This window comes from Myotis daubentonii, chromosome 6 (assembly GCF_963259705.1).
Source record: "Myotis daubentonii chromosome 6, mMyoDau2.1, whole genome shotgun sequence".
In the NCBI taxonomy this organism is placed as follows: Eukaryota; Metazoa; Chordata; class Mammalia; order Chiroptera; family Vespertilionidae; genus Myotis; species Myotis daubentonii.
The window spans coordinates 74,680,107-74,691,364 of record NC_081845.1 but is presented as its reverse complement, the minus strand read 5'-3'; the positions used below and the strand labels follow the sequence as shown (position 1 = coordinate 74,691,364).

Here is an 11,258-nt window from a genome sequence, read left to right as displayed (position 1 = left end):
TGTATTAATTTTTGGTGTGCCACAGAATTTTAGTAATTAGTGTATGTGTGCCATGAGATGAAAAAGGTTGAAAATCACTGCCTTACTGAGTTATAGAGCTACCTTTGTTATAACTCAGTTATAACAGATGAGGGTCTATTTCTGGACTCTCTATTCTGTTCCCTGGTATATTTGATTATCCTTTGCAATACCATACTGGATTAATTATGGTAATTTTACAGTTTCTTAAGTTTTAAAATTTGGTAGTATATAAGTCTTTCAAATCTGTTCTTCAAACTGTCTTAGGATTCTAGGTCTTTTGCATTTTCATATAAATTTCAAGTTCAACTTGGATATTCTTTTAAAAGCCTCTCAGTTGGGATTTTTATTAAGATTACATTAAATCTATAGCTCAGTTGGAAAGACCTGGCATAATAACCACATTTAGTCTTTAATATATGAGCATGCTATCTCATTTATGACTTTCTCCAGTTTTTCTCAGCAAAGTTTGGTACTTTTTGGTGTAGAAATCTGGCACACATTTTATTAGGTTTGTTACTAAGTATTTAATGCTTTTTGATGCTATTGTTAAAGGTACTTTATTTAAAATTTATTTTTCAATAGTTTGTTCTCCTATTTAGAAATGTAATCAGTATTTGCATATATTGACTTTGTATCTAATAATAATGCCAAATTTGTTGGTTAAATCTAATAATAGGTAGATTCTTTTGACTCTTCTACATAATCATGTCATGTGTGAGTAATATGCAATTTACTTGCTCATTTTTTATTTTTATATCTTTTCTTTTCTCACCTTTTCCTCCTGGATAAAACCTGCAGAACAAGGTTGAACCTTGTAGGACGTTCAGTCCTGTTCCAAAACATCCACAGAAACATTTGTCCAAAAACATCCTTGGAGACAGTTGGTCCACATAGTTAATGTTAACCCTACTCTTCTGCAAGATTCAAACCCCAACCCAAATAATGTTGTATTTGAAGCTATAAATTTCCCTTTAAGTACTGTTTTAGCTTCATTTGATGTGTTTTGATGCATCATATTTTCACGATTATTCCCTTCCAAATATTTTCTAATTTTTTCTGTAATTTTTTCAACTCATGAGTTAAGTAGAAACATATTGCCTAATTTCAGAACAATTAGAGGTTTTTAAGTTATCTTTCGGATTATGCTTCTTGTTTCATTCCACTCAGGTCAGAGAATACACTATATATTATTTCAATCCTTTGTAATTGGTTGAAACTTGTTTTTTGTTTTAGAGTATGTTTTATTTTGGTGAGTGTTCCATCAAATGTATTTAAAAAGCTACAGTTTTGGAATACTGACTTTTTGCCCTCTTAACTTATCAGTTACTGAGAGAAATGCTTTTAGATCTACTTCTATAATTGAGGATTTGTATAATTCTTTTACATGATACTAAACAATTATTGCAGCAAAGAAGAAATGAAAGAAATCAAAAGATACACAGAGATAAATGAAAATATAATGTACCAAAATTTTGTGGATGCAGCAAAAGTGATAGTAGGAGGGAAATTTATAGCAATCCAGGCCTACCTAAAAAAAAAAAAAAAAAGATTTCAAACAAATGATCTAACATTGCTTAAGGAACTAGAAAAAAATAAAAACAAAAAAGCTCAAAGTGGAAGGCAGAAATAAATGAAATAGAATATCAAAATACAATAGAAAAAATAATAAGATGAGTTGTTATTTTTTGTGGTTTTTTTTAAATTTGTATTTTTTTAATTAAATCTTTATTGTTCAGATTATTACAGTTGTTCCTCTTTTTTCCCCCCATAGCTCCCCTCCACCTGGTTCCCATCCCACCCTCTGCCCTTACCCCCCCCCCCACTGTCCTCATCCATAGGCGTAAGATTTTTGTCCAGTCTCTTCCCACACCACCCACACCCCTTCCCCTCCACCCCGAGAATAGTGAGTCCACTCCTTTCTATGCCCCTGATTCTATTATATTCAGCAGTTTATTCTGTTTATCAGATTATTTATTCACTTGATTTTTAGATTCACTTGTTGACAGATGTGTATTTGTTGTCCATAATTTGTATCTTTACCTTTTTCTTCTTCTTCCTCTTCTTAAAGAATATCTTTCAGCATTTATAATACTGGTTTGGTGGTGATGAATTCCTTTAGCTTTTTCTTATCTGTGAAGCTCTTTATCTGACCTTCAATTCTAAATGATAGCTTTGCTGGATAAAGTAACCTTGGTTGTAGGTTCTTGCTATTCATCACTTTGAATATTTCTTGACATTCCCTTCTGACTGCATAGTTTCTGTTGAGAAATCAGCTGACAGTTGTATGGGTATTCCCTTGTAGGTAACTGACTTTTTTTTCTCTTGCTGCTTTTAAGATTCTCTCTTTGTCTTTTGCTCTTGGCATTTTAATTATGATGTGTCTTGGTGTGGTCCTCTTTGGACTCTTGGAAAGTAAAGACCTTCGATGAGATTCTCCAGGAAAAGAAGCGACGGAAGGAGCAAGAGGAGAAGGCAGAGATCAAGCGCTTAAAAAATTCTGGGAAGTAGCGGAAGCGGCTAGAGTGGGCGGGCAGCAAGGCAAGGTGTGCACTGCACAGGGCCCTTACGCGGCCGCCTGGGCATGTCGGACTTCCACGAATTCCAGGGGCAGCTCAACGAGAATAAGCAAGAGCGAGACAAGGAGAACCCGCACTGCAAGCGCAGCCACAGCTGCTAATGCAGCCAGGACCGCAAGCACGGCACCGGAGCCGCGACAGGCACAACCTGGACCAGCAGAGCACATCCCGGGACCAGCGGCGATGAAGCAAACCTTTGACCAGAGTCACTAAAGAGGAGCAGGGTGGATGGATTTGCTCCCCCCCGCCATGAGAAGAAGACGGTCCACAAATACTGGGACGTGCCGCCACCTGGCTTTGAGCATATCACCCCCATGCAGTACAAGGCCATGCAAGCTGCGGGTCGGATTCCAGCCATCGCCCTCCTCCCGCCATGACCCCGGATGGTCTGGCTGTGACACCGGTGCCTGTGGCGGGGAGCCAGATGACCAGGCAGGCCCGGTGCCTCTGCGTGGGCAACATCCCCTTCGGCATCACCAAGGAGGCCATGGTGGACTTCTTTAACGCCCAGATGTGCCTGGGCGGGCTGACACAGGCCCTGGGCAACCCCGTCCTGGCTGTGCAGGTCAACCAGGACAAGAACTTTGCCTTCTTGGAGTTCTGCTCCGTGGATGAGACCACCCAGGCCATGGCCTTAGACGGCATCATCTTCCAGGGCCAGTCGCTGAAGATCCGCCGGCCTCACGACTACCAGCCCCTGCCCGACATGTCGAAGAACCCCTCTGTCTACCTGCCTGGAGTGGTGTCCACCGTGGTCCCGGACTCTGCCCACAAGCTGTTCATGGGGGGCTTACCCAACTACCTGAACGAGGACCAGGTGAAAGAGCTGCTGACATCATTCGGGCCTCTCAAGGCCTTCAACCTAGTCAAGGACGGCACCACCGGGCTCTCCAAGGGCTACGCCTTCTGTGAGTACGTGGACATCAGCGTCACGGATCAGGCCATGGCGGGGCTGAACAGGATGCAGCTGGGGGACAGGAAACTGCAGGTCCAGAGGGCGAGTGCGGGAGCCAAGAATGCCACTCTGAGCGCCTTCCACCAGACCCTCGTGACCCTGCAAGTGCTGGGCCTGCTGAGCTCCCAGGTGCAGATGGGTGGCCACCCCACAGAGGTCCTGTGCCTCCTGAACATGGTGCTGCCCGAGGAGCTGCTGGACAATGAGAAGTACGAGGAGATCGTGGAGGACGTGCGGGACGAGTGCAGCAAGTACGGGCTGGTCAAGGTCATTGAGATCCCCCAGCCCGTGGACGGCGTCGAGGTGCCCGGCTGCGGGAAGATCTTCGTGGAGTTCACCTCTGTGTGTGACTGCCAGAAAGCCATGCAGGGCCTGACAGGTCGCAAGTTCGCCAACAGAGTGGTTGTCACAAAATACTGTAACCCCGACTCTTACCACTGCCAGGACTTCTGGTAGAGGCAGCGGGGGTGGGTGGGGCTGGGCTGGTTGGGGGCTACTCCACCCCCCGCCCCCTCCCTCTTTCCCCCTCTAAAGACGATGGGCAGAGGAATGACAGCCGAATGACAGCCGGCAGCAACTGGAATGGCAGCAATTAAGGGTGGGGGGTGGGGGGAGCGAGGATGGGGAAGTGTGCACATGGCCCACACACACGTATGAGGGAAGGGGTCTGGATCAAGGGCGCACAGCAGGGTGGAGTAGGACCCCACAGCCCCTCCCCAAGACAGCCTCTACTCCCTCATACCTCACCCCCTCCTCCCCTTTTCCACTGTAGGAACAGCGTAGAGGCCCGGTGCACAAAAATTTGTGCACTGGAGGGGGAGGGGGAGTGGGGGGTGTCCCTCAGCCCCACTTGTGCCCTCTCACAGTCTGGGATCCCTTGGGAGATAACCACCTTCTGGCTTAGGCCCGCTCCCCGAGTGGCATATGGCAGGCCCGATCCCTTGGTGCCTGCCCTGCCTCCCTGGGTTGCGCACACGGCAGGGCTGATCTGGGGATTGGGGCACCACCCCAGGTCGGGTCACACACGGGACGAACGCCACCCTGGGTCGCAGATAGCAGGCCTGGATAGCAGTGGGGCAGGCGGGATGGCGCTGTCCCGCCCTGCCTGCAGTATGCAAATTAGCCACCATCTTTGTTGGCGGTTAATTTGCATATCGTGCTGATTAGCCAATGGGAGGCCTAGCGAAGGTACGGTCAATTACCATGTTTGTCTATTATTAGATAGGATGGTGAAACTATTTTGAATTTTGTTGTCTAGCCCTTTGCCCTCCCTCTCCCTCCCCAGCTCTGGAGCTCCAGCCCTTTGGCCTCAAGTCCTCCCCTTGGTTTCTTAATGTAGTTGGTTCTCGCCTCTAGTCCCGCGGCCCTGCCCCTCCTCTGTGGCAGTTTCATATTTGCTAAGATGAATTTGCTCATTAAACATTTTGTTGTATTTTACTTGATGGGCAAACAAAACCCCCAAAAAAACAAGAAAATCTGATCGGTAACCTTCTGGCTCCATCTCAGGGGCTGAGGTTGGTGAGGTACAGGATAGAACTCCGTTTGAGCTGTCCTCCTTTTCCTGAAGAATGGCTATCAAAGAGGGAGCTGGATGAGCTAACACCATGGATAGGGAAGACAGTGAAGAGGGTACTAGGTTTCTCAGAGGCCACAGTGGTCAACAGCAGCACTGAACTGTGTGGGGAAGGGCATGGACAAAACAAAAGCAGCTGACCACCTGAAGCCTTTTCTTGATGATTCTACTCCGATTTGTGGGCAAACTGTTTGAGGCTGTAGCGGAAGGTGGAAGCTCTAGACATTCCAAGTCTAGCAGTGACGGGAGCAGAAAATGAGAGCTAAAGGAAGTGTTTGGTGATGACTCTGAGATCTCCAAGGAATCCTCAGGAGGAAAGAAGCGACAGGTATCCCATGTTGAGGAGGTTGATGAGGAGCCGGAAGTGATCCCTGGGCCTCCTTCAGAGAGCCCTGGCATGCTGACTAAGCTCCAGGTCAAACAGATGATGGAGGCAGCAACGCCACAAATCAAGGAGAGGAAGAAATAACTGAGTTTCATCAGCCCCCCTACACCTCAGCCAAAGACTCCTTCTTCCTCCCAACCAGAGTGACTTCCAATTGGCAACACTATTCAGCCCTCTCAGGCCGCCACTTTCATGAACGATGCCATTGAGAAGGCCAGGAAAGCAGCTGAACTACAAGCCCCCATCCAAGCCCAGCTGGCACTGAAGCCAGAGCTCATTGGCAATGCCAATATGGTGGGCCTGGCCAATCTTCATGCCATGGGCATTGCTCCCCCGAAGGTGGAATTAAAAGATCAAACTAGTGTGTTCTGCGGCCAGGAAGATCACACAATGTCCATCGAAATCGAGTCCTCGGATGTGATCCGTCTTATCATGCATTACCTGAAGGAGAACAGTTTACACCAGGCACTAGCCACCTTATAGGATGAGACTACTGTGTCTCTGAATACCATGGACAGCATTGAGAGTTTCGTGGCTGACATTAATAGCGGCCACTGGGACACAGTTTTACAGGCTATACAGTCTCTGAAATTGCCAGACAAAACCCTCATTGACCTCTATGAACAGGTTGTTCTGGAATTGATAGAACTCTGTGAATTGGGGGTTGCCAGGTCTCTTCTGAGACAGACTGACCCTATGATCATGTTAAACAAACACAGCCAGAGCAGTATATTCATCTGGAGAACCTCTTGGCCAGGTCTCATTTTGATCCTCGTGAGGCACACCCTGATGGAAGTAGCAAAGGGAAGAGAAGAGCAGCAATTGCTCAGGCCTTAGCTGGGGAAGTCAGTGTGGTGCCTCCATCTCACCTCATGGCATTGCTGGGGCAGGCGCTGAAGTGGCAGCAGCACCAGGGGTTGCTTCCTCCTGGCGTGACCATAGATTTGTTCTGAGGGAAAGCAGCTGTCAAAGATGTGGAAGAAGAAAAGTTTCCTACACAGCTGAGCAGGCATATTAAGTTTGGTCAGAAATCACATGTGGAGTGTGCTCAATTTTCTCCAGATGGTCAGTATTTGGTCACTGGGTCTGTTGATGGATTCATTGAAGTATGGGACTTCACAACTGGAAAAATCAGGAAGGATCTTAAATACCAGGCCCAGGATAACTTTATGATGATGGATGATGCTGTTCTCTGCATGTGTTTCAGCAGAGATACAGAAATGTTAGCAACTGGGCTCAAGATGGAAAAATCAAGGTATGGAAAATTCAGAGTGGACAGTGTTTAAGGAGATTTGAAAGGGCACACAGTAAGGGTGTCACCTGTCTAAGCTTTTCTAAGGACAGCAGCCAGATCCTTAGCGCCTCTTTTGACCAGACAATTAGAATTCATGGTTTAAGATCTGGGAAGACTCTGAAGGAATTTCGTGGCCATCCTTCCTTTGTTAATGAAGCAACATTTACACAAGATGGACATTATATTATTAGTGTGTCCTCTGATGGCACTGTAAAGATATGGAATAGGAAGACCACAGAATATTCAAATACCTTTAAATCCCTGGGCAGCACTGCAGGGACAGACATCACTGTCAACAGTGTGATCCTGCTTCCTAAAAACCCAGAGCACTTTGTGGTGTGCAACAGATCAAACACAGTGGTCATCATGAACATGCAGAAGCTTCAGCTCTGGTAAGAGAAAAGGTGGTGACTTCGTTTGCTGCGCCCTCTCTCCCCGTGGTGAATGGATTTACTGTGTGGGAGAGGACTCTGTGCTCTACTGTTTTAGCACAGTTAAACTGGCAAACTACTGGCAAACTGGAGAGAACTCTGACAGTTCATGAGAAGGATGTGATTGGTATTGCACATCATCCTCATCAGAACCTGACTGCTACCTACAGTGAAGATGGACTCCGAAAACTCTGGAAACCCTAATTAGACTTTTTTCTTTAAACTAGCTTGAGAGCATGTCCTTAAATGAAGACATATTCATGTGTTGCTTTTTTTTTTTTTTTGCCAGTTTCTCTAACTTGTCTGAATTAGGCACAAGAATAATTTTGTGAAAGCTCATGTTTAAATTAGCAGTTACTCTTTTTTACACATTTTTAAGGTATTCATTTGTCTTTCTAATTGGGGCAGTCACTTAATGTTTTCAATAATCTTTTACCTGAAGAGTGAAATAATTGGTAGTTCTGAAAAAATTATAATCCTTTAATTATTGCAATGCTGATTAAAATGTGCCTCCTGGCAGTAAACTTGTAAAAAAAATAAAAAAAATAAAAATGTCTTTAGTTTGCCATAATTTTTGAAAAAAATTTGGGGGTGGCACACAGAATTCTATATTGGCAGGTGTTTTTTTTTCTTGCAACACTATAAATATTATTCCATTGGTTTATATTTACGTAATTTTTTATGAAAAGTTAACTATTTGTCTTAGTGTTGCTCTTAAAGATCTAGTCTGAAGCACATGAGTTTCTCACATGTCCATATTTTTCATCTTCCTTCATCACATAATATAAGCTTCCTGATGGCAGGAATCACATGTGACTTGTTCATTCACAGCATCTAGAATTGTGCCTGACACATATATATTCGTTGCATAAGTCTGGAAAGAATTTATAAATGAATGAATGAATTGGATGCCACGGCTATAATGCCATGCCTAACGTAAGTACCTTAACTAAGAGTGAAGGAATGAAGTAATTTTTTTCCTTGACAAGGGCCATACTCTTATTTCCAAGTTCACAAAGCCATTCAGGCTGTTGCACAGATCTGGAGCTTAAATTAAATTTTACCACGGCATAAACATTTTCTTAACACATTGTATGCGGGAAACATATTTATATGTTTTGCGTTGACTGGTAGTAGAGCGCGGGACACGTATTAATACGTTTTTTATAGACTAGCGGTAGAATGCGGGTAATGTATAATTATGTTTATTTTTATACTTTTTTATTGCTCTAAAGGGATGCTAACATGCAGATATACGAATTCCAAAGGACAAAATTTGGGTCTCTAACACATACAATGGTGAATTATGTATGTACTTCCAGGTATAATGGTAATCAATCTATTCAACTGAAAAAATGGCCCGCGCCACCTGTTAGCGCGCGATAAAAACTACCCGCAAACAATGTGTTAACCATGTTAGTAGTTTTGATAAAATCTACTTATCCTATATAATAAAGAGGTAATGTACAAATTGACCATCACACCCTTGCACATGATGGCCACTCCCTGTGGTCACAAGATGGCCACCACAAGATGGCCGGCAGGGGAGGATAGTTGTGGGCAATCAGGCCAGCAGGGGAGGGCAGTTGGGGGTGACCGGCCTGCAGGGGAGGGCAGCTGGGAGGGATCAGGCCTGCAGTAGAGGGCAGTTAGGGGCAACCAGGCTGGTAAGGGAGGGCAGTTCGGGGGGACCAGGCCTGCAGGAGAGGGCAGTTGGGGGTGACCAGGACAGCAGGGGAGGGCAGTAGGGGGCAATCGAGTTGGCAGGGGAGCAGTTAGGTGTCGATTGGGCTGGCAGGGGAGTGGCTAGGGGGTGATCAGGCTGACAGGCAGGCAGGCAGGCTAGCGGTTGGGAGCCAGCAGTCCCAGATTGTGAGAGGGACGTCCGACTGCCGGTTTGGGCCCACAGGCATCAGACCTAAACCGGAAGTTGGACATCCCCCGAGAGGTCCCAGATTGGAGAGGGTGCAGGCTCGGCTGAGGGACACCCCACTCCCAGTGCACAAATTTCGTGCACCAGGCCTCTAGTATATTATATATCCAGATGATAACATCTGAAAATAAGACATTAGTAGAGGTAAGATACTTTTTAAGTTACTTATTGTATTAAAGATGAGCCACGCCAAAATGTGTTCTTTGGAATTAGCTCTCAAATAAATGGCCTTCATAAGGTATTTTGCAAAGAATGGAGATTTATTAGACACAGAGATTAAAAGAAGTTATGGGTGATTTTAAGCAAAGAAAGATGATGTCCATTCTCAGAAAACATCTGCCTTAACAACCAGAATCATACCGACAAATTGGTGAATTTTTTTTCCTTGCCAAAGTAAAGGAAGACCCTCAGCTGCTTTTTGCTGATAAGCACACTCAGTCCTCTTGTCAATTAACAAATGGTACAAAATCAATATAAGTTTCACCTAAGTGATTACTTAAAGGCTTCTAGATTTCCTCTATATCACTTTGCAACCCAGGAGGCAAGCTTTAAAGCTAGAATACTTATCTAACCTCTGGTTCGTTTTTATGGAAGGATGAAATAGATAGGCTGTGCATTAGAGCAAACAAATGCTATGCCATATCCAATAGAGGGTATACAAAAGAGTAGGGAAATGGAAAAACTACCATTCTTCTCCGAATCAAGGGCAAGATCTCAACTAATCCTCACCTAGGAGCTTCTGTAATCATGGGAAAGACTAAGATCTGGCTATCTTTGTATGTTGAAATATCCACCTGGGGCCAAACTTTGTTGATAGCAGTAGAAGCATTATTTACTTGTTTATTCAACAAATATTTGTTGTACACCTATTATGTGCTTAGGTGCTTGGGACAGAATGGTGAATGAGATGGTTAAAATCCTGATGGTCAAGTAGCTCGCATTTCAGTGAGAAAGCCTGAGAAGAGTGACCGAGCCAGCAAAGTGTGAAAGAGCCCCAGTTGGAAAAAGACAGAATGTAAAGTGGCAGGAGTAGGATGCACAGGAGTTGGCCAGGTGATAGTGGGGTGGAGAAGGTGGGCTGGGGGTGGAGAAAGTGGGTTGCAGACGAGTAATTCAGGAGCAGTTATAATGAAGAAAATTATTTTCTAGGAACTAGAGCAGGGCGCTATCAGAACTTTCTATGAACACAATTCCCAACGTAATGGGGATTTCCCATAGAGCTAGAGTTGGTGATAATTATTTCTTATATGTTCCTATTAATATGATGACAGCTAACTGGTGCATGCTTGCTCTGTATCAGACATTGTGTTGAGGGCCTGGTTGTAGTAGCTGCCTCATCTCACCCTCCACTAACCTAATGATGTGAGCACTCTTTAAGTCTATATTATAGATATGGACATAGGACTTGGAGAGGGTAATCTGCTCAAGTTTACAGAACTAATCAGCTGTGGAGCCATGATATTTACCTGGGTCTGCTAGATGGCAGAACTACTGTGCTTGGTAGAGGTCAGAATAGGTGATCAAATATCCAGAATTATTCAACAAGTATTTATCCAGTTCTCACCACCATGGGCCAAAAATTGCACTGAAATCACAGAATGAAGGAATCTTAAACATCTATGGCCCAATCATTTCATTTTGGTATGAGAAAACCGAGGCTCACAGAAGTTGAGGGACCTTGAAATGCCTTCCTATCCTTGTCAACTATGAACAGGAGACAAAAGCTAAAAAAAAAAAAAAAATCAATCAAACAACCAAACAAAAAAACACTAGAAGAAATGATAACTCTATGGACTTTTATTTTAAAACATTTAGGTGGTGATGTCACCAAGATGATGAAGCAAGAGACCTCAGCCTCCATTCCCCATCCCACCCTCCTAAAGATGAAGAATTAGACAGTAATCCACCAACAAAAATAACTCTGGGAGAGCTCAGGAGTCCACTTAAAAAACTTCAGCAACACAATGGAACAAAACAAACAAACCGAGAATAACAGCACATTAAGGGAAGGAAGAACAAAGAGGAACAGCTTCTATTTGCCTGCATCATCCTATCCCAGGCCAGCACTGTTTTAGGCATCCCTGGGTGGC

At 44.5% G+C, this 11,258-nt stretch overlaps 2 pseudogenes; both read left to right on the top strand.

The window, feature by feature from the left end:
- The first annotated feature begins 2,585 nt into the window (after positions 1–2,585).
- On the top strand, positions 2,586–4,035 carry LOC132236520 (splicing factor U2AF 65 kDa subunit-like; annotated as a pseudogene).
- Positions 4,036–5,889: 1,854 nt separating this feature from the next.
- Positions 5,890–7,761, top strand: LOC132237196 (WD40 repeat-containing protein SMU1-like; annotated as a pseudogene).
- Positions 7,762–11,258: the final 3,497 nt, after the last annotated feature.